We start from the raw sequence: 25,996 nt of genomic DNA, 5'->3' as shown, positions 1-25,996 counted from the left end.
TGTTGTCGGAATTTCCGACAACAAAAATTTGAGAGCTGGTTCTCAAATTTTCCGACAACAAAATTAGTTGTCAGAAATTCCGATCGTGTGTACACAATTCCATTGCACAAAATTCCAAGCATGCTCGGAATCAAGCAGAAGAGCCGCACTGGCTATTGAACATTTTTCTCGGCTCGTCGTACATTTTTTAGTGCGTTTTGTGCAGTCCATACCTATGCAGTTTGCTTTTGATGCGTTTTTGCACATGCTTTTTTGACACGTTTTTCACAATTTTTTTATGCGTTCCTTTCTGGGTTTTTTTGGGTCAATTTGTTGTTGGGCAGATTAAAAACGCAAAATGCATCAAAAACGCACTACATGCTTTTCTGCAGCTTCTTCGTTGAAGTCTATTGAACCAAAAAGCACAATTTTGCGTTAAAAAAAAGTCCCTGACCCTTTCCAAAAACGCAAAAAAACATAAATGTGAACGTGTCCCATAGGAAACCATGTTAAATGGACTATAGTGCGTTTCTGCAAAAAGCACCAAAAAAACAAAACGCATTGGTGTGAACCAGGGAAGGGGACGGTGTCACCAAAGGTTATGCTGCACTCAGACATGGAAACTTCCCACCCCAAACTTTTACAAAATATAATACGCACAGGTGCAATTCTGATGATTATAAAAAGACAAGACTGAGCCGCCAGAACTGATAGCAGCTTTGTGTATTTTCCATTATAGTGGGAGCCCACGGCTGGTGCTGTTTGTGAGCGTTTTGGGGTCGCAGTGACCCGAGTGTCCAGAGGTTTGTTTGATCACATGATGTGACCCAGAGGTTGGAAAACTTTTCTAAATTCAGATTTTATTGTTTTATTTGTTTCGTTGGCTACAATCCACAAATCATGGACTGCAGAGGCGGCTCAGAGCACTCACAAAGTAAGGGTCCATTTAGACATGTGGAGAAATGCTCCGCTCCTCTAAAGAGCGATCCCTGTTCAGATCGCTTTTCAGAGGCAGGCCTCACCTCCTGTTTTAAAGTAGAGCTATAGGCAAAACTTTTTTTTTTTCATTTTGTGTAGAGTAACCCCTGTCAGATTTTTTTTTTGCCATCTGTGTCCCATTGCAAACATTCACCTTCACTTCCTGTCCTATAGCCAAACAGGAAGTGAGAGGAAATCCCTGCAAACTAACCTCTTGCCGACCAGCCGCCGCAGTTATACTGTGGCAGGCTGGCTCGGCTGCGCGAATTGCCGTAGGTGTACGTCGTTTCGTGCACAAGGTTCTGTGGGCACACGTGCGCTCATTGGCCAGCGGGGGGAACCAATCCGCGGGCTGCTCGCGGTCGTTCCCCGCAGAGACAGAACGGCGATCTGCCATAGTAAACAAGGAAGATCTCCGTTCTGTCAGGGGATGACACAGGGATCCTGTCTTTCTGCTATGCAGGAAGGCGGATCTGTGTGTAGTCCCGGGCAGCCCACCCCCCACACAGTTAGAAACACACAGTGAGGGAACACATTTAACCCTTTCATCGCCTCTGATATTAACCCCTTCCCTGCCAGTGTCATTAATACAATGTCAGTGCCTAATTTTAGCACTGATCACTGTAATAATGTCACTGGTTCCCAAAAAAGTATAAAAAATGTAATCAAAAATGTAATTTAGGTGTCCAATCTGTCCGCCGCTAAAAATAGCTGATCACCGCCATTACTAAATATAAAAAAAAAAAAAAATGCCACAAATCTTTCCCCTATTTTGTAGACGCTATAACTTTTGCACAAACCAATCAATATATACTTATTGTTTTTTTTTACCAAAAACGTAGCAGAATATATATTGGCCTAAATTTATGAAGAAATTAGATTTTTTCAATTTTTTATGGATATGTTTTATAGCAGAAAGTAAAAAATATTGTTTTTTTTTTTTTTTCAAATTTGTCGGTCTTTTTTGTTTATAGCACAAAAAATAAAAACCGCAGAGGTAATCAAATACCACCAAAAGAAAGCTCTATTTGTTGCGTTATGATTGTTATCTTCTGTCACATGCAATAAAGATCTACTGGACTCACATTGTACCCTTGGAGCTCTCATCCTTCTCACATTGTTTTAGACCCCTTTCACACCGAGGGCGTTTTGCAGGCGCTATAGCGTTAAAAATAGCGCCTGCGATTCGCCCTCAAACAGCTGCAGCATTGTCTCCAGTGTGAAAGTCCGAGGGCTTTCACACCGGAGCGATGCGCTGGCAGGACGTCAGGAAAAGCAGCAGCTTCTTTGGAGCGGTGTGTTTACCGCTCCTCCACCGCTGCTCCCCATTGAAATCAATGGGGCAGCGCTGGGATACCGCCGGCAAAACGCCGCTATTGCGACGCATTGCGGGCGGTTTTAACCCTTTCTCGGCCGCTAGCGGGGGTAAAAGCGCCCCGCTAGCGGCCGAAATGCGCCACTAATCCGACGGTAAAATACCGCTAAAAATAGCGGCGTTTTACCGCCGACGCTATGGGCGGCTCAGTGTGAAAGGGCTCTTAGACTACTCAGAAGGTCCCCTAAGATACCCCAGCTGACAGAGATCTGCTTCTGAAATTTGGGAGTTTTACCTCTCCTGTTTTGGGTCCAGCAGACATAGCCGATGACTGATCACTGTACCGGCCAATCACCAATCACAGCAGATCACATGACAGCTGTAAACAATGGATGGCTTCCTTTCATGCCATCCATTGTGTACAATTGTGTTGCTAGCTGTGATTGGTTACAGTGAACCCATGGTACAGACAGGGCCAATCACAGTCCAATCACAACAAAACACGCTGAATGAATCAGATTAATCCAGTCAAAAATGGTTACCAGCTTATCCCTTTAAACCTGAACACATATGAATTACACAGGTTCTGAAGGCTAATTTAATCAGGCAACAAGTGAGTTTAATTACCACCTCAATCAGCCTCAGAACCTGTGTAATTAATATGTGCTTGGGTTTAGCCACTTCTCTACCCACCCATAGTAATATGACGCCCGCAGGAGGGATCTCCCATCCTGGGCGGACGTCATATGACGTCCTGGGCTACCCGGCCGTCTCAGGGGCTTGCGCGTGCTGCCGCGTTGCTCGGGACCCGGTGCGCGTGCCTGGCGGCCGTGATGTCCGTCGGGCGCCCGCGATTGCCCGTTAACCGAGCAGGGCCATGGATCTGTGTGTGTATACACACAGATCCACGTCCTGTCAGAGGAGAGGAGACCGATCATGTGTTCCCAGTACAGAGGAACACCGATCGATCTCCTCCCCTTGTGAGTCCCCTCCCCCTACAGTTAGAATCACTCCCTAGGAAACATAATTAACCCCTCGATCACCCGCTAGTGTTAACCCCTTCCCTGCCAGTCGCATTTACACAGTAATCAGTGCAATTTTATATGGTCCCAAAAATGTGTCAAAAGTGTCCGATGTGTCCGCCGCAATGTCACAGTCACGAAAAAAATCGCAGATCGCCGTCATTACTAGTAAAACAAAAAAAAAAAAAGCCATAAATCTATCCCGTATTTTGTAGACACTGTAACTTTTGCGCAAACCAATCAATATACGCTTATTGCGATTTTTTTTTATACCAAAAATATGTAGAATACATATCGGCCTAAACTGAGGAAAAAATTGGGTTTTTTTTGGGATATTTATTATAGTAAAAAATATTGTGTTTTTTTCAAAATTGTCGCTCTTCTTTTGTTTATATCGCAAAAAATAAAAACTGTAGAGGTGATCAAATACCACCAAAAAAAAGCTCTATTTGTGGGGAAAAAAAGGACATCAATTTTGTTTGGGTACAACATTGCATGACCGCGCAATTGTCATTCAAATTGAGACAGCGCTGAAAAATAAAAATTGGTCTGGGCAGGAACGGGGTGAAAATGCCCCACATTGAAGTGGTTAAAAGGGATGAGGTGGCAACCCTATTGCTTATACCAGTGAAATTCACTGGTATAAACAATCATAATATGTAAAAAAATAAAAAATCCTGATCACTTCCCAGAGTAGTACAGTAAAAAAAAAGAAAAAGAAAAAAGTAATATAAAAGAAAAATAAAATTGAAAAAAAAAATTAAAAAAGAGAAGCCCGGAGCAAAGTAAGAAATACATAGGCGAAGGGCGGACATGACAGGGTTAACAGGGAGATGGTATCATGAGAAAGGGAAAATGTTTGGTGCCGAGGGGGAGGGGCCATGGAAGGTGTTAAATTCTGTCCCCGCCCTGATGAGTCATCACAAGCGTGGGGGAAAGTTACAGGGAGCAGACAGCATGGCTGATGTGGAGAGGATCTTGGCCCAGCTTATGGAGGAGGCAGCGGCGCGGGGGGCTTCATGGCTATAGGACACTCTGGGGACTGTGTTACAAGGCTTTGAGCCTTTGCCAGGTACGAGGGGTCGGAGGTCCAGACCGCCGGATCGGTTCTCCCCGGACCGCAATGCGGGACCGCAGCGGAGGGTGGGGGGTGGTGATTCTGCTGGGACCCTGTCGGGTCCGGCGGCGTAGCGGGCAGCATTAGTGGCCAGGGGGTGCCCGGTTACTGTTCTAGGACAGCAGGGGGGATCGAGCAGCTCATTGCAGGCCCCTGGGGGGAACATGCGGCCTACAAGGCGCAGGGACAGGGTGAGTGCGGGCCCCTCCCCCACCATCAGGAGACTGTCACAGGAGATCGGACACGCTGTGCAGAGGAGGATGGCGTCACAGGGGACAGGACACACGGAGCAGAGGGCTATGGTGGCAGTCCCTGGGCTTTCTAACACTGCAGCAGGGGACCGAAAAGAGAACGATCGTGGGAGGAGATCAGGATTGGTGCATGGGAGAGCGGAGGCTGGCAGGACTGAGGTTCAATGCACTGGTCCTGGCAAGGCTGTCCAAAAAATCAGCAGAGGGCTATGCTGCGCGGAGGCAGGGTCGGAGGTCAGCAGTTCTAGCGGCAACCAGGGCTGCATCGCATGGTGGGCCAACATCTGAGGAGGAAGAAGGATTGGAGCTGAGGTCCCCAGGAAACCAGTCCGGATCTGATGAGGAGGCGGGGCCATTAATCGGGAGCGTGCGGTCGGAGGAACACGGATGATCGGCCGAGGGGTCCACGCCTGTGCAGCCGGGTAAGTTACCTTCTTCTATGCATGTGTGGGAATGTCTGATACTGTTGGAGTTAGTAGTGGCTTAGCTGGGTCCGCTCCGGGTGCGGGGGTTTCGGGACCGTCCGGGGGGACTGCTGGGTTATTGGGGTTTTTTGGCCGGAATAAAGGACCTGGTACAGAAATTTGAGAATGCGGAAAGAGTCGCAGCTGGGCCAGCATCGGCATGGGTCTCACAAGTGGGAGTGCCGGGGATGCCGGTGCGGCTGGAGGGAGCTCGGTGGTGCCAGTGGTTGCGCCTAAAATCCCTGCTCCTGCTGTGGCGTCAACGGTGGGTAGTTCCCCGCAAGGGGACGTTAAAGGCAGAGGGAAGGCGGGACATCGTCAGTTTGGGAGATGCAGCAAAATGTGAAGTATATGTCTGCTTTGAGGGGCCACTGGGAGCTCATCTGAAACAGGAGGTGCGGGAAAAACTGTGGAAAGGTGAGTACGTTGAGATATTTTCCCTGCTGCTTTTAAAAAAAAAAAAAAAAAAAAAAAAAAAAATGTAACCTGGACAGGGTAAAACCGGATGATTCCAAGAAGGAGGACGAGGAACTGGTTACATGCGTTCGCGATAATGGCAAGTGTCATAGGGGAGAAGAATCCCGAACATTATTCGGGGATCTTCTGCTAACAGGATGCTATAGGGGAGGCCTACAGGGTTTATGGCGGTACAGGATGGCTGCGGTATGATTTCGTCAACGCAGAGCGGTAAGGCCAGAACTGAGATGGGATCACAAGGACATCAGCTTGTGGATGCGCCTGATGACGTCACCGAGGGCTCCCAGCCAGTTTTTTCCAGGAGGGGCCGGTGGACCTTCGGCCCAGGGACAATCGGCCGAAAACAAAAAAGGGGTATGTTGGCAATATAATTCAGGGACCGGTAAGTTTGGAGGTGCATGTTGGTACAAGCATGAATGTTCTGGGTGCGGAGGAACTCATCCGGGGTCCAGATGCTTTAAACAGGAAAAAAGGCCGCGCTGGAGAGGCTGAAAACTGGAGGGAGGACCCCGGTGAAGGTGCGCAGAATGCGGCCGTTCCTAAGTAGGTATCCGGACAGGGAGGCGGCGAGGTTGTTAGAGTCAGGTTTTACAGTAGGTTTTGGGATTTCGTGTAATTTAGAGGTTGTTCCCCCCGTTCCGCGCAATTTGAGGTCGGCAATGCAACATCCGGACGTGGTTTCGGAGAAACTAAATAAGGAGGTGGCTTTAGGGAGAATGGGGGGTCCTTTCCCATTACCGCCTTTTGCCGATTTGGTAGTATCCCCGTTGGGGGTGGTGCCAAAGAAAGAACGGGATAAGTTTAGGCTCATTCATCACCTCTCCTTCCTAAAAAGGGGATCGGTGAATTATGCAATTGATCAGGCAGATTGTTCAGTGTCTTATACATCATTTGATGCTGCGGTGGGGTGGGTACGGCGTTACGGCAAGGGAGCGTTAATGGCTAAGGCAGATGTGGAGTCAGCCTTTCGGCTTCTTCCGGTTCACCCGGATAGTTTCCGGTTGCTGGGATGCCATTGGAATAACCAATTTTATGTGGACCATTGCTTGCCGATGGGCTGCTCTGTGTCGTGCGCATTATTTGAACAGTTCGGTTCTTTTGTAGAATGGGTAGTACGGGATGTGTCAGGCATGAATTTGGTTATCCACTATTTGGACGATTTCCTTTGCATAGGACCAGCTGCTTCCAGAATCTGCGCGGTGCTCCTGACATCGCTGGAGCACATAGCGGATAGGTTTGGCATTCCATTGGCACCCGAGAAGACGGAAGGACCTGGTAAGGTCATCAGTTTTCTGGGCATTGTCCTGGACTCGGTGGCAAAGGAATGCAGGTTACCAGAAGATAAGTTGGCGGACCTAAAAAGGGAAATCGCAGGTATGATTGGGTTGCGCAAAGTTCAGCTTCGAGATTTGCAATCGCTATTAGGTAAGCTGAATGGTGCGTGCTGCAGTTTGCCAATGGGGAGGGTTGTTTGCCGCAGGCTAGTGGCCAGCACAGCTGGTATTCAGTCCCCGAGGCACTATGTGAGATTGAGAAAAGAACACAGGGAGGACTTGAGGGGATGGCATACCTTCTTGGAATCCTTTAATGGACGGGCGCTATGGATGTCGGAGCCAGTCAGCAACTTTGACCTCGAACTGTTCACGGATGCGGCCGGTTCCACAGGTTATGGGGCGTTCTTTCACGGGCAGTGGAGTGCGGGTACATGGCCAGGGGAATGGATTGAAGTGGGTTTTACAAAAAACCTAGTGCTGCTGGAACTGTTTCCGGTGGTTTTAGCAGTTGTATTGTGGGGTGGGGCCTTTAAGGATCGAAAAGTGAGGTTTCATGGGTACAATTTAAGTGTGGTGCAAGTGATTAACAGGATTACTGCATCATTCCCGCCAGTGATTAGGTTGTTACAACACTTGGTTTTGAGACGTTTGCAGTTGAATGCTTTCATTCATGCAGTAAACCTCCCGGGTGTGGAGAATGTTATCGCTGATGCGCTGTCTCGCTTCCAGTGGGACAGCTTCTGCGAGTTGGCGGCGGAGGCGGAGCGGCACAGGGTGCCTTGTCCCGAATGGTTGTGGGGGATAGCATTGGCTTCGTCGCCGGATGGATCAGGAAGTCGGTAAGTGAGGTGACCTGGTCAGCATACTCGAAAGTATGGCATGAGTGGCAGGCGTTGGTGCAAGAGGTGGGTGATGAGTCGGTGGATGGTGCAGTGGGGCTCCTGGTGTATTATGTGGCGAGAATGATGGAGGAGGGAGTGCCTGCATCGGCACTGCATAAGCAGTTAGCGGGTTTAGCGTTTTTGTTCAAATTACAAGGCCAGCCTGACTTTACAAAGGATTTCTGGGTGAGGCAGGCGATGAAAGGCTATCGGCAATCGGTGGTTCGTACGGACTCCAGGAGACGATAACCTTTCAGATTTTAACAGGTATGGTAGCACAGTTGGTGGGGGTTTGTTCCTCTGACTACGAGTGCACCATGTTTACGGCGGCATTTTTGCTGTCTTTCTTCGGGGCATTTCGTATTGGGGAATTGGTTAGTCCGTCAAAGAAGGTACAAGGGGGAATTGGGATACAGGAGGTGGCATGCGGAAAGGATGTTTTGTTATATTTTCGTAGGTCAAAGACTGATCAAATGGGTAAAGGGAGGTTGGTGCAGGTTTCCCAGTGCCGGGTTCGGCTTTGTGCCCAGTGGAAGCGGTTAAGGGATTTATGGGTATCCGCAAAAGGGGGGGTCCCTTGTTGGTGCATTTCGATGGGGTTCCGTTATCACGTTATCAATTTGTGGCCGTATTTAGAAAATGTTTAAGGGCTTTGGGTTTGAATGAGAAGGAATTTTCGTCTCATTCCTTTCGGATTGGGGCTGCGACAGAGGCGGCTAGAAATGGGATGGATGCAGAGGCTGTAAAACGCATAGGGCGGTGGGAATCGCGGAGGTTCCAGATATATGTTAGGTCTCATCTGGTGGTGGGGCTGTAAAAATGTTAATTGGGAAGAATCCTGTTCATATTGGGGGTTAGGTTTGCAGAATACTGGTGATCATGGGTATTGTTTTTGGGTCATTTTCTTTACAGGTTCAGCGGCAGGCCTGGTTTGGATATTGGGCCATTCCTTTGTGAGCTACGGGGCCAGGAGGGGAGATGTGAGATTTGAAGGTAGACAGTTGGGTTTTTCATAGGAAGGAAGCCTGCATTAAGTGGTTTTGGTTCCCGGGTATGTTGTGGGGAAGATTGATTTCTGAGGTGCAGCGTTATGCGCTTAGGGACAGGGCACCGGATGTTTTAGTTTTGCATTTAGGGGGCAATGATTTGGGGGTGAGATCTATGGTGTCTATATCGCGGGACATCAAATTTGATGTCTGGCGTTGGATGCAGGAGTTTTCAAAGATGGTTATAGTTTGGTCCGACATGGTGGCTCGGACAACATGGAGGATGGCCAGGTCGTTTGAGGGTGTTAATAGGGCACGGAGGGAGATTAACCGGGAGGTGAGTAAGTTCATGGTGAAGAATGGGGGATTGGCTATTAGGCATTTGGAATTAGAGTTCGAAACTTGGAGGTACTTGAGGAGAGATGGCGTTCATTTAAATGATGTGGGTATTGATCTGTGGGCGTTGGGACTGCAGGACGGTATCCAGAGAGCTATTTGGGTGTGGAGGTGCACCAAAAGGTAAGGTTGTTACCTTTGGGTGCTGTGGCGGGCGTTTTGGTCTTTGCAGGGGAAAGAAGATATGGCACAATGAGAATTTCGGGAACTAGCGTTGCTATGGTCCTGATGGTACTGATGGTGGTTTCCGGATAACGGAGGTTAGACGGAAAGTGTTAATGGGGGCACTGCGGTCATTGGTTGTCTCTGAGCCAGCTTGTCGGCTTGAGGCCTATTATTTCATTAAGAGAAGGGCCGCAGTGCAATATGGTTATGTTACTGATGTTTTACGAATCTCCTGCAAAGACCAACGCTAGATAGATGAGGAATCTTTGAATAACAGATGTGTTTTTGTTATGGTATTTATTGTTTAATAAAGTAGGCTGCTACGGCCTTTTATAACTCCAACCCTCTGGTCTGGTCTTGATTGTTTAGAATAAGGTTAAGAGGTTGGGGTTTTTTAGGTAATGGGAATCACATCTGTTATACAACAGTCATGTTTTTTACATGCTGTCACCAGTCAGTATCCCTGATCACCGTCACAACTGTCATATGATGACGATTATGACACTGTACTGCACTAGATTTATTTGTGTGAAAAAAATGATAAAAATGTTGTTTGGGTACAGTGTTGCATGGCCGCGCAATTGTCATTCAAAGTGCGACATCGCTGAAAGCTAGAAATTGGCCTGGGCAGGAAGGGTGTATAGTGCCCAGTATTGGTTAAGATGCCTAATTCATGCCATGTGCACACGGTACTGGATACAAGAGTGGATTGGAGTGTGCGTCATAACAAGACATATGACTTTATAAATAGGCCCCCTGAACATTGCACAGTGGTGTCCAGATCCCTGAATCCTGGAAACCACAAGGTGCACTGTTCCTTTAAGAGGCTCGCCGTGTCCCTTTTTGTTCCCCCGCGTATGTGATGGCAAACAGTACATTCCCAACTCCTTCTGCCAAGTGAAAATGAGAACGCTTTTAGTCCAGAAATGATTGAGGTGGTTTTCCCTAATCAAATTAAACCAGCCAAATGTTCTTTTCAGAGGTAACTGTCTACTCGGCAGCTGTATGCAAACGACCACATCAAATGTGGACAGAAAGGAGGAGAAGAAAAAAAAAAATAATGAAAGATTTCTGTCCCTCCAACCGCTTTCCTCCTTCTCCAGAGACAAAAGGAGCCGTGCAGATCATAATTACGTTCTGGGGAACCGAGAGGGATTATTTAACGCTTTGCTCGTCAGTGTTGTCAGCAATGCACAAACTACTGGAAGCGGCTGACATCTCCAATGGTATTCGTGAAGCTAAAGGCAAAACTTTTTTTTTAAATTTGGATAGAATAAGGGAGGGTTATAACCTCTGCCAAGTTTTTTTTTGTCATCTGTGTCCCATTAGGGAAATTTCCCTTCACTTCCTGTCCCATAGCTACAAGAGGAAGTGAGAGGAAATCCCTCCAAAGTGGTTGTCACTAGAACTAGTTTCCACATCAGAAGTGTCCTCACACATGTACAGCAGCACAAGGGTGGGCTTTAATGCCCACATGCCGCACTTGAGCATCACTGGGCCGGATGTTTCTGAGCTGACAGCGCACTCACTGCCTGCTATCAGCACAGAGACCGAGCTGTGAAAGACAGTCCTTGGTCTCCACTAACAGGACTGGCTCCCGATCATGTGACCATTGTGGCAACCAATCACAGTGGCCACATGATCGCTGATCCTTCCCAGTCCCCTGGGCCTTCAGAACGTTCTAAGAGGATGCCAGGGCTGGGCAGGAAGGGGTTAAACATAGTACAGATACATATGCGAGAAACATGAACGTATTTTTATGAGCCTAATTTACACCTTTGTGAGTGATACTTTCGTGTGTGTGAATGCTGCAACGTTTTACACATATACGTACCGGAAAGTACATGCATGAACTGCAAACATGTGTACAATGCCTTGAAAAAGTATTCATACGTCTTGAAATTTTCCACATTTTGTCATGTTACAACCAAAAATGTAAATGTATTTTATATGATAGACCAACACAAAGTGGCACATAATTGTGAAGTGGAAGGAAAATTATAAATGGGTTTCCAAATTTTTTACAAATAAATATCTGAAAAGTGTGGCGTGCATTTGTATTCAGCCCCCTTTACTCTGATACCCCTAATTAAAATCTAGTGGAACCAATTGCCTTCAGAAGTCACCTAATTAGTAAATAGAGTCCACCTGTGTGTAACTGAATCTCAGTATAAATACAGCTGTTCTGTGAAGCGTTCAGAGGTTTGTTAGAGAACCTTAGTGAACAAACAGCATCATGAAGGCCAAGGAACACACCAGACAGGTCAGGGATAAAGTTATGGAGAAGTTTAATGCAGGGTTAGGTTATAAAAAAATATCCCAACCTTTGAACATTTCAGGGAGCACTGTTCAATCCATCATCCGAAAATGGAGAGTATGGCACAACTGCAAACCTACCAAGACATGGCCGTCCACCTAAACTGACAGGCCGGGCATGGAGAACATTAATCAGAGAAGCAGCCAAGAGGCCCATGGTAACTCCGGAGGAGCTGCAGAGATCCACAGCTCAGGTGGGAGAATCTGTCCACAGGACAACTATTAGTCGTGCACTCCACAAATCTGACCTTTATGGAAGAAGTCCCGTTTGTAGTTTATCAAAAGCCATGTGGGGGACACAGCAAACATGTGGAAGAAGGTGCTCTGGTCAGATGAGTCCAAAATGGAACTTTTTGGCCTAAAAACAAACAGCTATGTGTGGCGGAAAACTAACACTACACATCACCCTGAACACACCATCCCCACTGTGAAACATGGTGGTGGCAGCATCATGTTGGTGGGGATGCTTTTATTCAGCAGGGGCAGGGAAGCTGGTCAGAGTTGATGGGAAGATGGATGGAGCCAAATACAAGGCAATCTTAGAATTAAACCTGTTAGAGTCTGCAAAAGACTTGAGACTGACCCCGAGGTTCACCTTCCAGCAGGACAACGGCCCTAAACATACAGCCAGAGCTACAATGGAATGGTTTAGATCAAAGCATATTCATGTGTTATGCTGCGTACACACGACCGGTTTTGCTGTCGTAATAAACTCCGAAGGTTTCTCCGAAGGAACTCCGATGGAATTCCATTCCACACTTAAGACGGGACTAGAAAAAGGAAGTTCAATAGCCAATAGCTTCCGTCTCGTACTTGCTTCAGAGCATGCATTGTTTTTGGTCCGTTGGAACAGCATACAGACGATTGGTTTTCCCGATAGGAATTGGTTCCGTCGGAAATATTTAGAACATGTTCCATTTCTAGGTCTGTCAGAATTTTCAAAAAAAAAAAGTCCAATGAGGCATACACACGATCAGTATAGACAATGAAAAGCTTCCGTCGGACTTCTGTCGGACATTCTGCTCGTGTGTACGCGGCTTTAGAATGGCTCAGTCAAAGTCCAGACCTAAATCCAATTGAGAAACTGTGGCAAGACTTGAAAATTACTGCTCACAGACGCTCTCCATCCGATCTGACAAAGCTTGAGCTATTTTGCAAAGAAGAATGGGCAGAAATGTCACTCTCTAGATGTGTAAAGTTCGTAGAGACATCCCAAAAAAGACTTGCAGCTGTAATTGCAGCGAAAGGTAACTCTACAAAGTATTGACTCAGGGGGGCTGAATACAAATGTACCACCCCACACTTTTCACATATTAATTTGAAAACCATTTATCATTTTCCTTCCACTTCACAATTATGTGCCACTTTTTGTTGGTCTATCACATAAAATCCCAATAAAATAAATTTCCCTTTTTGGCGGTAACGTGACAAAATGTGGAATATTTCAAGGGGTATAAATACTTTTTCAAGGCACTATAAATGCAAAAAAAAAAAAAAATATATATGCTTTAAAATTGCATCACAAAGGTGACAAAAATGCACTACAAATGCATGTAAATGCACATGCAGAACTGCACACTGAACACAGGTTTTGTGGTAACATCCATGAAAACCTGACATGGGTTCTAATAATCCCTCTCCTCTCTATCCAAAACTAAAAAAAAAAGTTTTGCCTTTGGTTACATTTTAAGGAGAACTCCAAGGAAAAGTTTTGTTTATATTTCTGATGGAGTGCAGAAGGATCTCTCTATCTGACACATTTGTATTGTTTTCTTTGGCAGGTCCCCTGTACTTCCTGTCAGCTTGTTACAGGACCAGGAACCTACTGAACATAGTAATGAAGAGAAACAAAATAAACGTAAGAGCCAGGGGTGCAGTGCTGTCCTGTTCTCTTGCACCGTGCCGCCATCTTCCTTGTTTACATCATATAGAGCCGGCTGCCTCTTTCTGGTTCCCGCAGCCCCCCCCCCCCAAAGACGCAGTGCCAGATCCCACACATGTGCACACAGAGGAACTGGCACGTCTGTTTACATATTGTTGTATGAATGGAGGATAGCAATGAATTACAGGCAGTCCCCGAGTTACATACATCCAACTTACATAAGACTCATACTTACAAACGGAGGGAGACAACAGGAAGTGAGAAGAAATCTACCCCTAGGAAGGGAAATTCACTCCTGTAAGAGTTATCATGGAGAAAGATGTCTCCACTGAAGCGTTATCACCAATCCAACATTTTCAAAATCCAATTGTCACAGGGACAGAAAGTGAGGTGAAATCTTCTGAACAGGGGCACGGACAGCAAAACTAATGTTACAGGGTTGCTAACCCTTCCCTACGCTACCCAAAAAACATACAAATCATTTTTTTGGCTGAAGTTACGCTTAAAAAATGTACCTGTTCCAACTTACATACAAATTCAGCTTAAGAACAAACAGTCTGTATTGGATACCGATGTCACAACCTAGGAGGAATTACTATTCTCCATCCAACCATATGAAAACCAGAGGTATTCAATTAAAATTTAAGGAGGTCATTCAGTAAAATATTCTTCCAGCAGAAGTACGAATCCTTTGTCTGTGCAATGACTCAGATCCTCATATACATATAGTCATTTTATATATATCATAAATATAAGCAATGTGCAATTTCCAAGTGTATTTCAATAATATTGTCAATTTTCAGTGTGCCCCCCATATCAGGTGTCTCTATTGGAATTACCCTTACATTAGATGCCCCCATCAGAGTGCCCTTTTACATCAAGTGTCCCCATCAGAGTGACCTTTTCCATTAGGTGTTCCTAGCAGAGTGCCCCATGTATCAAGTGTCCCTATCAGAGGGCCCCCTTCCATCAGCTGTCCCCATCAGAGTGCCCCCTTACATCCAGTGTCCTCCATCAGAGTGCCTGCTTCCATCAGGTGTCCCCATGAGAGTATCCCTTTCTATCAGGTGTCCCTATCAGAGTGCCTTATTCCATCAGGTGTCCCCATCACATTGCCCCTTTGCATCAGTTTTACCCATCAGAGTGCCCCTTCCATCAGGTCACTATCAGAGTACCTCCTACCATCAGGTGTCCCTATCAGAGTGCCCCCTTCTATCAGGTGCCCCCATCAGAGTGCCCCCTTCTATCAGGTGTCCCCATCAGAGTGCACCCTTCTATCAGGTGTCCCCATCAGAGTGCCCCCTTACATCCATCCATTGTCCCCATCAGAGTACCCGCTTCTATCAGGTGTCCCCATTAGAGTATCCCCTTCTATCAGGTGTCCCTATGAGAGTGCCTCTTTCCATCAGGTGTCCCCATCACAGTGTCCCCTTATATCCAGTGTCCCCATCAGAGTGCCCTTTTCCATTAGGTGTCCGAATCACAGTGTCCACTTCCATCAGGTGTCCCCATCAGAGTGCCCCATATATCAGGTGTCCTCATCAGAGTGCCCGCTTCCATCAGGTGTCCCCATCAGAGTCCCCCCTTCCATCATGTGTCCCTATCACAGTGCCCCTTACATCAAGTTTGGAAAAATCAGGTCCCCTTCCCTGCCAGACAGGGGCATACTGTGTGTCAGAGCTGTGTAAATCTCGGGGTTGGATGGACAGAACTACAAATCTTTTGGCAGGTAGAACAGTTTCCATATAAGTACTTCATCTGTGTGTTTAGACGTTTGCCTCTGAAGAGTGAAATAAGGGGCTGCCATTGCTGACCTTCTAGTTGCCCAGCTGTCACACTGATCCCGCAGCTTCAGTACTTTCTGGGTCACTGATCCAGGTCAGGCATATAGTATGTGAATAGATAACAGTGTAAAACAGTACATTCAATAATAATAAAACAGCAATGGATCCGCTCACTCAAAAGCTCCTATAAGGAAAACAATATCATCTCTGAGCCCTGCGGCACCATGGTGGATTGAGGACTGGGTGGCGAGGCTCCGAGCAGACATTGTTTTTCTTTCAGAATGCGGCAAGTAAAGTCATAGAGAAGTCAGAACTCTTGACCTGCATACAGTTGTGCTCATAAGTTTACATACCCTGGCAGAATTTATGATTTCTTGGCCATTTTTCAGAGAATATGAATGATAACACAAAAACTTTTCTTTCGCTCATGGTTAGTGTCATTTATTATCAATCAACTGTGTTTACTCTTTTTAAATCATAATGGCAACAGAAAACGACCCAAAATGACCCTGACCAAAAGTTTACATACCCTGGTGACTTTGGCCTGATAACATGCACACAAGTTGACACAAAGGGGTTTGAATGGTCAATGAGTTTCTGGACTCCTGACAGACCCGTGCATCTTTCATCCAGTGCTGCACTGACGTTTCTGCATACTGAGTCATGGGGAAAGCAAAAGAATTGACAAAGGATCTGTGGGAAAAGGAACTGTATAAAACAGGAAAGTGATATAAAAAGATATCCAAGGAATTGAGAATGCCAATCAGCAGTGTTCCAACTCTAATCAAGAAGTAGAAAATGAGGGGTTCTGTTGAAACCAAACCACGGTCAGGTAGACCAACTAAAATTTCAGCCACAACTGCCAGGAAAATTGTTCGGAATGCAAAGAAAAACCCACAAATAACTTCAGGTGAAATACAGGACTCTGAAAACATGTGGTGTGGCTCTTTCAAGATGCACAATAGGGAGGCACTTGAAGAAAGATGGGCTGCATGGTCGAGTCGCCAGAAGAAAGTCATTACTATACAAATGCCACAAAGTATCCCTCTTACAATACGCCAAACAGCACAGAGACAAGCCTCAAACCTTCTGGTACAAAGTAATTTGGAGTGATGAGACCAAAATTTAGCTTTTTGGCCACAACCATAAACGCTACATTTGGAGAGGAGTCAACAAGGTCTATGATGAAACATACACCATTCCTACTGTGAAACACGGAGGTGGATCGCTGATGTTTTGGGGATGTGTGAGCTACAAAGGCACAGGAAATTTGGTCAAAATTGATGGCAAGGTGAATGCAGTATGTTATCAAAAAATACTGGAGGAACATTTGCATTCATCAGCCAGGAAGCTGCACATGGGACATACTTGGACATTCCAACATGACAATGATCCAAAACACAAGGCCAAGATGACCTGTCATTGGCTACAGCAGAATAAAGTGAAGGTTCTGGAGTGGCCATCTCAGTCTCCTGACCTCATTATCATTGAGCCACTCTGGGGAGATCTCAAACGTGAAGTTGATGCAAGACAGCCCAAGAATTTACAGGAACTGGAGGTTTTTTGCCAAGAGGAATGGGCAGCTTTACCATTTTACCATCTGAGAAGATAAAGAGCCTCATCCATAAATACCACAAAAGACTTTAACCTGTCATTGATGTTAAAGGCGGCAATACACGGTATTAAGAACTGGGGTATGTAAACTTTTGATCAGGATCATTTGGGTAGTTTCTGTTGCCATTATGATTTAAAAAGAGTAAACACAGTTGATTGATAATAAATGGCTTCAACACTAACCATGAGTGAAAGCAAAGCTTTTGTGTTATCATTCTTATTTTTTGAAAAATGGCCAAGAAATCATAAATTCTGCCAGGGTATGTAAACTTATGAGCACAACTGTAACAATTCTTGGTTGTACCTAAAGTATTGGTGTCATTAGATCATGTGACTACCAGGCAACCATCATTTCCTAAAGACGAGGTCAGCAATGAAAGACTCTCAGTAAAGATTTTCTTTAATGCTGTTGGCTTTATCACTTAGAAGAGTCACACAGACAGGAAGTGAGCGACGTCACACGACCGCGCAATTGTCAGTTAAAGCGACGCAGTGCCGAATCGCAAAAAACGCTCTGGTCTTTGGGCAGCCAAATGGTCTGGGGCTGAAGTGGTTAGGGAACAACAACAGGCAATTGCATAAACAACCAGATCTGAAATCAGCCAGAGAGCGGGAATCCCGAGTGCCTTGTTTGTAAGATTATGGGCAGGGTTACTTATCTTTTACTTATAAAGTAAAAAGTAAAAGTAATTTCGCTAGTGGTTTACAACTGGTTGTAAAGTAAATGTACATCCAGGGTCAAAAATATAAAACAAATTGACGGGAAGAAGTTATGCCGACTCTGATCCTGAGCTAACAGTCTAACCTGGGAACCAGGAATGATATAAAAGGTTTATAAAATCTTGAAGGGAAATTATAAACCCCTTACAATGCAGAATGAATCAGAGGTCAGGAAAAGGGAGCTCCGCGTGGGCGGTTACCAGTGTGGTGATGATCACTGACAGGCCTATTAGCAGAAATGAGGTGGGGCAGTGGCACCACGGACCCTAAAAGATGTGGATGTGGATGATTTGAGTGGATCACAAGCATTGCAAACCTTTTTCCATAAGACAACCCTTTGTGTTCCAACTGAACTTTAGTGGAACTGCCATTTGAAGCAGATCTTCACCCTCCCCCCCATCATTTTTCTGTCATTCCACTGCTACCCTTCTCTTCTCTAACAACCGCATATTATTTATTAAATAATTTTTTCAGGAAGCCCTTACTGGATTTCCTGGATTCTTGTCTGGACGGAGATGACTTTTTCATCGCCTTGGGGTACCCCACGGCATTTGCGGAGCATCATGGGGCGGGAGGCAGCTGTCTTGTAGCAAGCCCCCTGATGACGTGCCTCCATGCATGTGCGTTGTCAAGGGGCTGACTGCAATATTCAGCAAGACACAGCCAGCTACCAATGACGTAAGAAACGAAGATGGCGGTGTAGGACTGGGTGTGCAGCAGCAAAATGGCAGTTTCCTGCCAAATACCACCAATATGTTTTGGTGGACACCGCTCTACTTGGGCGATCTGCCAGCCCCTTCTTGCAGCCAGCCCCCTGATGATGTGCTGCTGCCTTTGCGTGTTATCTGCAAGATCCAGGAAGGGAGAGGTCGGCCCCCGATGATGTAAGAAAAGATGGCAACACGGTACCAGGTGTGCAGCAGCAAAGCGGTGGATTACTACAAAACACCACTGGATTCGCTGGGTGTGAGTATGTTTTTGGTGGGCACTGCTCTACTTTGGCAGCCTGCCTACCAACGTGCAGGAAAAACACTGAGAGGAGGCTCAGTTTTGGTGGGTAACAGCTCCAAAAGCTAGTAAATGTTATGGTTACCCTTACATCCGAAACCACTGGTTTATGGCATACACAATGCCTAAAATAAAGAGCAGTCTATCCAAACTGCAACTGTTTCCAGTTTCTTAGGTCTTATCAGTGTATGATAGGAAAGCCAATACAAGCAGTAGTGGAGAAACAACACAGAATAATCAGTAAAATTATGAAGGAAAAAAAAAACATGTTATATCCAGGTCTTTATAGATATCCCGGTGGCACAGTGGCTTAGTGGTTAGCACTTGTGCCTAGCAGTACTGGGATCCCTGGTTTGCATCATGGCCAGGACACCATCTGCATGGAGTTTGCATGTTCTTCCTGTGCTTGCGTGAGTTTCCTCTCACACTACAAAGACATGCTGCCTAAATTGGCTCTAGCATGAGCGTACAAATTTTCTTTGCACGTGTTATTGAGTTCCAGTGCCAAGTCTAGCCATTGGGTGGGTTAAAGTGGAACTAAACCCTCCTATCCTTTTCAGCCATGGAAGCTGACATCTTAGCCTCTGTTTGCTCTGGCAATTTTTTTACAAGGTAGGTCACTTTTATTAACCACTTGATGCCCAAGGTACGTACATGGACATCCTTGGTTTTCAGCGGTTATACCGGGATGATGCCTGCACCTACAGGCATCATCCCGTTATTGATCTTTTCAGCTGGTGATTCTCTTTTTTGCAGAAATTATCTGAGTGGCTAATCAGCCACTCAATCACTTCTGTGGGTGGCGGAAGGGGGTAACACCCCCCTCCCGCCGCCGCCTCTCTGGTCCCATCAAGGTGCCCGGGAGCCATGTGGACGGTGTTCTATCAGAAAGCTGATACCTATCAGAAAATGCAATCTTAGTGACGTTCTGTCGTGGCCATTTTGGTACACCCGCTCTCGGACACTAAGCCTACAGTCTGAATTTGCCAAGAGGAAATCTTTTTACACCCACCGGAGTCTTGCATTTCACACTTATTTTTACCAGTTAACTGAGCTTATATAGTGACATACAGTATTTAGAAATCCGTCAAACTGTTTTGATGTTGAATTTTAAAATCAGCGGTGTTCTGTCAGATTAGCAAACCCTTGAGATCAGCAGGCTTGCCGCTGCTTTTAAAATTCAACATCAAAGCAGTTTGAGGGATTTCTAAATACTGTATGTCACTATATAAGCTCAGTTAACTCGTAAAAATAAGTGTGAAATGCAAGACTTCAGTGGGTGTAAAAAGATGTCCGCTTTGCGATTTCAGACTATAGGCTTAATGGCAGAGTGCAGGTGTACCAAGGTGGCCGTGACGGAACGTCACTTCGGTTGCACTTTCTGATGGGTAACGGCTTTCTGATAGAACACCTGCAGTGATGGCTGCCCAGTACAGAGAGAGAGGAACTGATGTTGTTCCTCTCTCTCTGTAACCCTAGAAACCTGGAGCGACGAGTTTGTCGTCACTTCTGGTTCTGCCTCATTGTTTACATGGCCGTTACCGGCCAGGAAAGCAGCCGATCAGACCGATCTGTGTCTGATCGGCTGCATAGAAGGCCAGAGAAGAGATTTGGGGTCTAATAGACCCCAAATCTCTCCATAAAGAGGGCCTGTCATGGTCCATGCTGTCACAAGGATTGTTGTTCATCCCTTGGGATAGCAATAAAGTTAGTAAAAAAAAAATGTGTAAAAATTTTTTAATGTTTAGGGGTTCTAAGTAATTTTCTAGCAAAAAAAAGTAGAACTTTACATGTAGGAGTGAAGTGTCAGAAATGGCCTGGATGGCAGGTGGTTAGAGTGGAACTAAACCTTCCTATCGTTTTCAGCCAAGTAAGTTGCTATCTTGGCCTCTGTTTGATCTTCAACTGCCATGGCTCTGCACATGTGGTCAGTTATGACACCAGCCATTTGATGGTTTTACAGTTTGGTTGAGAGCACACGTAAATATGACAGTTACATTCCCAGAATGCCAGGAATGTAACAGTTTTTTTGAAGCTGTTAAATCGAATCGGGTTTTGTTCTGCTTTAAAAGGATAATGGCCCGTACACACGATCAGAAAATCGTATGAAAAATACCACTTTCGAATCGATCGTACGATAAGCTGATCGTTAGTACACAGCTTTTTTTTTCTCTTACGATACCAGATTGTACGATATTCTTTTAATCAGTACAGTTGTCATTCGAAAATACAATACATGACATCACTTTTGAATTTTTATCCTGTCGTACGAGGATTTTCGTAACTTTAATAACCTCTTTATTTTTGATATGAGATTAGCATGCAAAAAAAAACAGATGACCATTCTTCCGATAATCACTTCATATGTACCAGGCAAACTATGTAAACCCATTGATTTAACAGTTTCAAAAAACAGTTACTTTCTAGCACATTCCGTGAATGTAACTGTCACATTTGCTTGTGTTCTCAGCCAAAGTGCAAACCCATAAAATGGCTGGTGTCGTAACTGATCTCATGTGCAGCGCCATGTCAGCTGCGGATCAAGCAGAAGCAACGATGGCAGCTTTCTTGGCTGGAAACGATAGGAGGGTTTAGTTCCACTTTAATGAAAGACCTGCCATGAAAATACTATGGAAAAAATGTCTCTCAGACATGTGGGACAGCACAGAGGATTAGGCGTTAGCACTTCTGTCTTGCAGTATTGGGCTCCTCAGTTCTATGTGCATAGAGTTTGCATGTTTCTGCCCACACCCCAAATTCATACTGGGGGGAATATTGATACTTGTCTAAATTGGCCCTAGTTGTGGTAATATAGAAGCCATTCCACAATTACATCTTCTATGCCAGAAACATTAGAGTTTGTATCTCCTCGGTGCTAGACTGCCATTGTATGACACAGATACTCAATCTATTGCCTCATCCATTAGAATTTGCTTTGCAAATTCATTCACAATTTACATTCTGCTTCACCCAGCTGCAGAATGAAGGGATTCAAAGATTAACTAGGCATGACTGATTTTCTGAATCTCATATAGGATACATATTATAAAGAACAATGAGTTTCTTGGACCTCTGGAATCAGATTTATGAGGCAAAATGGAATCATGTCCCATCTGGAGAGCAGAATACATACGAGGATAAAAGCAAATACATACGAATCGAGATCGCGATCTTTATACGATTAATCGTGCAGCTCTACACACGGCCACACCAAATTCTGACCGTCCAGAACAAGGTGACGTACAACATGTACGAGGGGCCTAGAAAACGGAAGTTCAATAGCCAGTAGCCAATAGCTTCCGTCACGTACTTGCTTCAGAGCATGCGTCGATTTTGGTGCGTCGGAACAGCATACAGACGATCGTTTTTTTTTTTTATAGTAATTTGTTCCGTCGGAAAAATATAGAACATGTTCTTTATCTAAGTCCATCTGAATTTTCGACAGAAAAATTCAGATGGGTCATACACACGGTCGGAATATGTCATGACATCGCTTCCGGGTTACTAGATCAGAGACGAACAAAGCATCGGCTTTGTTCGGGTCTTCGGCCAGCCGGCGGACGTGTCGGCTGGTGGCTCGGGTCTCCTGGTGGGACGGGAGAGTCGGGGCGAGCGGCGGAGGGCAGGGGATGTCCCCTCCTGCTGCTTGTAATAACAGCTGAGTGGCTGCTGAGCCGCATCGGTTGTTATCACAAGCTAGCCGACCGTCCGCTCTAAAGAACGGTATCGTGGTGATGCCTGCCGCTGCGGGCATCACCTTGGTAAACCCCTTGAAGCAATATCGGTAAGTTTTGTGACCGATACTGATGCTTCAAAAAAAAGTGAATATCGGCTGCACCGATAATCGGTCGACCCCTAGTTACAGCCCCTGTCAGATTTTATTTCACCATCCCATCACTTCCTGTCCCATAGCCAAACAGGAAGTAAGAGAAAATTCCTGCAAATTAAGGAAATTCCTTGGGGACTCCCAGGTCACCAGAATTAGTGTCCGCATTGCCCTCTATTAGTTTTCTGGGGACAATCCAAAATTTGGGATTTTCTTTTTACTTTCACTTTCAATAATAATGGTAAATAAAAACCTGACAGTGGTTCTAATCCAGCTCTACTTTATCCAAAACTTGAGTTATACTTTAAAGATGAATTCCAGGGATGGCAATGTTTACCAAGTTATGTTGGTCCAGCTTGGAATAATGTACCTTAAAGAGGAGTTCCACCCGAGGTCCAGTCAAAAAAAAAAAAAAAAATTAAAAGTCAACAGCTACAAATACTGCAGCTGCTGACTTTTAAGTGGACACTTACCTGTCCCTGGGTCCAGCGATGCGGGGGATCGAAGCCCCGCTCGTGTCCCCCTCCGTTCAGCGGCGCCGGCATTGCAACTGTGAGCGCCGGGCTGTGGCTTCACAGCCTGGCACCCACTGCGCATGCGCGAGCGGCGCCGCGCGCCGTGATTGGCCGCTCAGTCACCTGGGACCTGTAATGGGTCCCAGATGATTAACAGGAGGGAGGGAGCAGAGCTGAGCCCTTCCTGTGCTGAGGGGGAAGGGATGTCACCAGCCCAGGCACTGGAAGAAGCAGACCCCCTAGCAACAGGCATTTAGAGGTAAGTAAAAAAAAAATATATATCCAAATTTTTTTTGTATTTTTTTTGGGTGGAACCCCACTTTAAGTATGTTTATACAGTAAGTCCCCTACTTACGAACGAGTTCTGTTCCGGGAGCTCATTCGTAATTTCAGCAAAGATCAGTGCTTGAAGACAAAGGCTGTGAGCGCTGATCAGTGTGTTCTGGCGGGAGGAGTCCCCCTGTCAGAACACAATAAATAAAGTGTTACTAGATCTACTGATTACCAACAATACAGACCTGATCACGGATGTGGAAATACAGGGCAATTAAGGAAACAGCGATCACAGGTCAATTGGCTTCAGTATAAATCACATGAATAGGAAAACGTAAGGGAAATACAAAGACACTGAATTTCAAAAGCCAACTTCCCTAAACTACGAACCTTGCTAGAAGATATAAATTGGGATAAAATCTTAGGAACAAAGAACACGGAGGAGAGATGGGTTCACTTTAAGAGCATATTAAATAAGGGCATTAGACAGTGCATCCCATTGGGTAATACATTTAAAAGAGCGAACAAAAGTCCTAGATGGCTTAACTCCAATGTAAAAATGCATATAATAGCTTTCAAAAAATACAAGGTTGAGGGATCATCATCAGCATTCAGACTTTATAAAGAATGCAAGAAGAAATTTAAGGTTGCAATTAGGGCGGCTAAGATAGAACACGAAAGACACATAGCGGAGGAGAGCAAAAAAAATCACAAGAAATTCTTTAAGTATGTAAACAGTAAAAAAGGGAGGACAAACCATATTGGCCCCATAAAGAATGAGGAGGGGAATCTGGTTACAAAGGATGGTGAGATGGCAAAGGTATTGAATTTATTCTTCTCCTCAGTCTTCACGAGGGAAACGGGGGGCTTTAGTAACCAAAACTGCAGTGCTTATCCTCATGACACATCACAGGAAGCACCCTCATGGCTAACAGAGGACAGAATTAGAATTAGACTTGGGAAACTTAACATTAATAAATCACTGGGACCGGATGGCTTGCACCCGAGGGTACTTAGGGAACTCAGTCAAGTAATAGCCAAACCATTGTTCCTAATTTTTACTGACAGTCTACTGACTGAAATGATACCAGCGGACTGGAGAAAAGCCAATTTAGCACCAATATTTAAAAAGGGCCCAAAACACATCCCTTGGAATTACAGACCAGTTAGCCTAACATCAATAGTATGCAAGCTCTTGGAGGGGATGATAATGGACTATATACAAGATTTTAATAATGAAAACGGTATCATTAGCAGTAATCAGCATGGATTCATGAAGAATCATTCTTGCCAAAACAATCTATTAACCTTTTTAAGTGGCAGTGAGTTGCCATCTAGATAAAGGAAGGCCCGTAGATGTGGTGTATCTGTATTTTGCAAAAGCATTTGAAACAGTCCCCATAAACGTTTACTGTACAAAATAAGGTCCGTTGGCATGAACCATAGGGTGAGTACATGGATTGAAAACTGGCTACAAGGGGGAGTTCAGAGGGTGGTGACAAATGGGGATTACTCGGAATGGTCAGGGGTGGGTAGTGGGGTCCCCCAGGGTTCTGTGCTGAGACCAACCTATTTAATTTATTCATAAACGACCTGGAGGAGAGATAGGAGACATGGCCCCCCTTATAGATGATTATACTACCCCCTCCTCTAGGAGGTGACTTTCATTTTTTTTAAATGCAAGATAGGGTCACTTTTAAAACTAAAACTGATATTTATGTGTACAGTGGATGCTGGTGGGATGAATTAAAGAATGCCTGTACTCATAAACATGTTAAGACTAACAGCCTCTAGCTACATATAGCTACTTGTATATATTTCAGATCAGTAGCCACCCAGTTTGGTCCTCTTTACTTGTGGAGCTGTGTGGTACATAATGTGTGGCTTTTCTCCTAATGGAAAACCTGACTATATGAAAACCTGAAGGTTGATGGTTTTTCCATTAGGGCTGATAGAGAAAAATCCAAACATGTACAATACCATGTGGCCCTCTGGTTCAGAAGAGGTCCAGACTATTACTTGGTCCTGCCCATAGCTTTTCGAATGGGTCACCCTTTGGTCTTAGGTAAGTACAAAGGTGAAAGGGTTACTTGGGGTTGCTAGACTTATGTAGTTCAATGGCTTTTTATAACTCTTTAGATCCCCACTGGTGACAATTGCTACAACTCCCAAGCCAAACATAAAATGAATGAAGAACCAGTGTGAGAGCAGGACCCTCTCATAATAACCACAGGAGTCCAAAAGAGATTTAAAAAGCTGATGGGTGATTCAATATCCATCCAATATCATCAATAGCCACCTAAAATGGCTTTACCCAATAAATGTTCATGCAGATCAATTTCTCCAGTTGGCACAATGATGTCTGATAGATCTTCAATCATGGCATTATTTTATTTAGTCACAATAAGGAACAACTAGAAGACCCAAAACATCTTCAATCTGCATCTGAAGAGAAACTAGATAATCCCATTAGCATTGGAGTTATCACTAAAATGCAGACTATCCGTCCTCTAGATATCAATGACATCACAGGCAATGCAGCCTATCCATTCACTAGAGACCGATGTCATCACTCAGAATGCCGCCTATAAATTAGCTAGAAAGCAGCGACATCACTAACAATGCTGCAGCCTATCCATTCACTAGAGATTACTGACATCTCTAAGAATGAATCCTATCCATTTACTAGAGACCAGTGGCGTCACTTACTATGCAGACTATCCATTTACTGGAGACCAGTGACATCACTGACA

At 45.1% G+C, this 25,996-nt stretch overlaps 1 protein-coding gene across 2 annotated transcripts in view; it reads right to left on the bottom strand.

The window, feature by feature from the left end:
* CDK6 (cyclin dependent kinase 6) overlaps positions 1-25,996 on the bottom strand; it is a 241,548-nt gene that overhangs the window by 176,602 nt on the left and 38,950 nt on the right. The gene's annotated exons all lie outside the window — the stretch shown is intronic.

This window comes from Aquarana catesbeiana, linkage group LG05, assembly GCF_042186555.1.
Source record: "Aquarana catesbeiana isolate 2022-GZ linkage group LG05, ASM4218655v1, whole genome shotgun sequence".
NCBI lineage: Eukaryota > Metazoa > Chordata > Amphibia > Anura > Ranidae > Aquarana > Aquarana catesbeiana.
Note: the sequence above shows the minus strand (reverse complement) of the source record. Positions and strands in the feature narration are given on the sequence as shown.